At 35.1% G+C, this 3,984-nt stretch overlaps 1 non-coding gene across 1 annotated transcript; it reads left to right on the forward strand.

Moving 5' to 3' along the window:
* Positions 1-1,628: 1,628 nt before the first annotated feature.
* On the forward strand, positions 1,629-3,671 carry LOC103703969 (uncharacterized). The gene is made up of 2 exons (XR_015988363.2): positions 1,629-1,736; positions 3,231-3,671. It is a non-coding gene; the product is annotated as an uncharacterized LOC103703969 (transcript).
* The last annotated feature ends 313 nt before the right edge of the window (positions 3,672-3,984 follow it).

A 3,984-nucleotide genomic window follows, 5' to 3' on the forward strand; every position in this document is an offset into this window, starting at 1 on the left:
CTTTGTGTTTTAACTTTAAGCCGTATCATGTCATCCAAATAAGTAGATAGCTTACAATCCTAGTATTGTGTTCGAAACCGTAGATTAAGACAGAAATATCACGAAATAATTTGCAACATCTATCAAAATAGTTAATCCTTTCTTTGTGTTTGAAACCTTTGGTCACCACTCTAATCTTTAGTTGTTCGATAGATCCATGATTCCCTTTGTTTTGCATCCTGGATGGGAACATGTCCTATATATTTGAAGGTTCAACAAACCAAAACCGAAGATGAGAAGAGTATTAATTATTGTTACAAACAATGACATAATAAATAAAAAAAATCATGTCAAGTTAAGCTAGGAAAAATCTCTTTGGAAGGGTCATACTAGTCCAACTTTAAAAAAAAAGTTTTTAACATTATATATGGCATGCATCCTATAATAAAACTATCTTATGTGACTAGCACTTCCTTTTCAAGACACGCTGGCAAAATTAGGGCAGATATTAGAGACAGCCTCATGAAGGGAGGGGGATTGGGAGGTTGAGATTTGAGAGAAGAAGGCCATGACAAAAGAGAACTAGAGAAGAAATGGAATAAAGGTGTCTGTGTAGTCCATCACATCAAGGTTAGGTTAAACTTGATCGAGCCTAGTGTCATTCCATGACAGCACATGGTAAGTTAGGCATGGGAGGCCACATGTGGTACCCTAGCTTTTCTAAGTCCATGACATTTACAAAATGCTACTCTCTTTTTTTTTCTTCAAAAGTTTCATGGAATCAAACAATCAAACTTCTAAATATGTTCAATTATTTAAGAAATATAACAAAAACATGTTTAATTTTATAAAAATACTTCATAAATATCAGACTAATTTGTGAATGGGTATCCCTCTTTTAACTATATAAGAAAGGTTTCAAATTGAAACTTTTAGGCCAAAAGTTCTGGGTTGTTTCTTGCTCTCATGGAGAACTTATAGTAAAATAAAAAACCAACATAGAAACATTCCTGCTGGGTGAACTTTGAAGTGCCATGTTAATTGCTTTATTCTGCCTCCTTCATTCTCAACTTGCAAGCATACTTCCTTTGGATTAGTCAAATTGATGAACCATACTTGTGTACACCCTCAGGTGAACCTGAAAACAGGCAACTTGGGGCTTGCTTTTCATTTAACAAGAGCGAAGGGAAAACTTGAACGATGCCAACTTTTACGAACGTTCATACTTTGCAGTTATGATGGATCCACCATACCATCCATTAAGGCATATGGCCTGCTTTACTGTTAAACCATTACCTATGGTACATGTGCAAGACGACTCATCCAAACTAGGAATTTTTGGCTTGGTTTGATTAACTTGAATCAAGCTCAAGCTTTAGCAACAAGCTCAAAAAATCTCCAAAGCTTATTCATGGACCTAACTGGGCTTCTTAATTAAGCTTACTAAAGTTCATTTATGCATCAGATTTCTTAAGTCACATTTTTTTTTTTCCAAATCTAAACTACAGTAAGTTCTTTGCCTTAACCCATTGAATCATGCTATTTGTGAACCTTTCTGCTAGTTCTTTTTTTCGTTAAGTTCAATTACCTCTGTTGTTCATGAGGAAGTAATATGAGGAAGTAATGGCTTGTGAAAGCTACAATGTGCAATTGAGGGCTGGATGTGTCATGTCCTACTTCTGAATCTGATTCAAACTTGCTCAAAGTGGTCCAACTAATCCACAACGGTCCATCTGATCCACCTAGATCATTTGAAGGTATCCAAAAGATCTATATTACAGTTGAAATTTGTGTTTTAAGATGTCCAAATTTGACATTATGGATTAAAATTTATACCTCACTGTGCATCTGGCATCGTAGCCCTTTTTGTGCAGTCCATGGTGACCACTTTATGCGTAAGAAACTTGAAGAAAATTTGATTATAAGATTGTAAACATTTCAGATATGAATCATGATTGACATTGTTCTTTCTAACTTAAGATGGCCCATCTTGGATTATGCATTGGTTGATATGAGCTTATGTCTTATCGAATCATAGAATAAATTCTGCTTTACTCACTTAGGATCGTTAATTTCATTGTGTGCTTGTAGTGAAGTTCTCTAGTAGGCAGTTTATCACCGTCCTTCAAGTTATTTGAATAGTTACTTCTATATTTTTTTCTTTTTAAATTCCAATGAAGTATTTAAACTCTAAATGATTTTAATCACAATTCTTTTTTGGTTTTCCTTCAATGCCAATACCAGCATGTGATGATCGGGAAGAGAACTGAACTTTGTGTCAAGAAGAACCTTTCAATAATAGAAACTTGTATGACACCATGGAAGTTGAAGCGTGCATTGTCTCCTGTGAATACTTAATTTCTTGTTTTATCTTAATTGTTGAAGATTGATACTAATTGTAAATAATTAGCATGTTTTATTATGGCAAGGAGATGGAAGAAGGGATTGTGGATCTGAGTTGAAATCAGTTTCTTGTTCTCTGTTTTTCTAAGATATGTTGATGCTTCTGGTTTGCTTAGATATTAGTCATGTAGTAAGTTGATGATATCTGGATGCCTTGGAATTAATATTTTCATGCATGCTATTCTTAAGTTGCAAAATAGGACTGATTTCAGGATGTTATAAATATGAGATAGAACAGCTGATCTCTAACAGTAATCACAAGAGGTATGTTCTTTGATGGGCTTATATGATTTAAGCTTTCCGTGCTAATGGATCAGTATTAGTAAAACATGTAGATGTCGGAAACATAGGCAAATCTTTGGGGACAAGAGCAGCGAACACATTTACGCTATGAGATTATTAAGATATTATAGAATAGCTGACTTGCAGAGAATGATTTTGACTTTTAAATAATTTTTCACATAACCAACTAGCTTTAACCCATCTAAAAGAAATATGCTTCAATTTGACAGTGGATCGTGTAGCTTATCAGTAATACTTCACATAAATTTCATTAATTTTTTGTCCTTAGTCAAGGTCATTCTGAATATATCAAGTCAGATTTCAGACTAAATTCATGTCATGTACCAGCGACTGACCTAGTACTAACTTTAGATTGTCAGGATACACAGTTACAAGTCTTTAACTACCAGGATCTCTGTTGTTCATTTTACACTGTGCTAATATTGATACCAAGGCATCCTCTTCTTCCACAAGTGTTTTTGAGTTGTAAAAGATGAATGTTACACTGAATCGCCAATAAGACAATTAACTAAGGCAGTTATGTCGCTCTTTCCGCTTGAATTCAGAACTGTTGTTGCATGGAGCAGTGAGTTGAATGCGAGCATGGCATCTGCAGCTGGAGCCTATGATATAATAGTAAGGAGCTTCCTAGGCTCACTTACAAAAAGTGTCAAAAATACACTTTTTTTTGTGCATCTTTTTCAGAATGTTTATCGGAAGGTTACCGCATTATATTGTCTGAACTCAGATGTTTGTCATCTGGAGTCTGAATATAGCAGGTGAGATTGGTATATTGTCTTGAGTAACTGTTGTAATATAGCTTGACAAAGCTGCAGCCCTGGTGACATTTGTGACATTAGATGTTGCTAGGACGTGTGAGGAGACATCAAATATTTCTTCGCACATAAGGTCTATAAAATGAGCATATGTTGAAATGTACCATTCTTCATTCTGGTGTACCTACTGTATGCTATACATACTTTGTCTTGGTTGAGGTCATTTGTAAAGTTAATTTGTAAGCTGGTTTGTGCCACCGGCTAGTAAGATATGTCACATGTTGTAGCTGGTTAGACTATGGCCAATCTTTGTTCGACCTTCAATGGATGCCATAGCTGCCATAGACAAGGGGGATGTGGCTTATCTTACCTTCTCTCCTTTTTCTTTTCTTTTTTTCTTCTTTCTGGGGTCTGTCTTTGGCTCTTCTGCACCTTTTATTCCTTTGTTCTTCATTTCTTTCTTCCATCTGTCTTCAGCTTGCCTTTCATCTATTCACTTTTCTTTTATTATCCCTTAAAACTTAAAAGAGACTAGAACATGTTG

The sequence above is a fragment of the Phoenix dactylifera genome, chromosome 6 (assembly GCF_051530095.1).
Source record: "Phoenix dactylifera cultivar Ajwa chromosome 6, Ajwa_hap1_PhDact_Kaust_v1.1, whole genome shotgun sequence".
NCBI classification, from domain to species: Eukaryota; Viridiplantae; Streptophyta; class Magnoliopsida; order Arecales; family Arecaceae; genus Phoenix; species Phoenix dactylifera.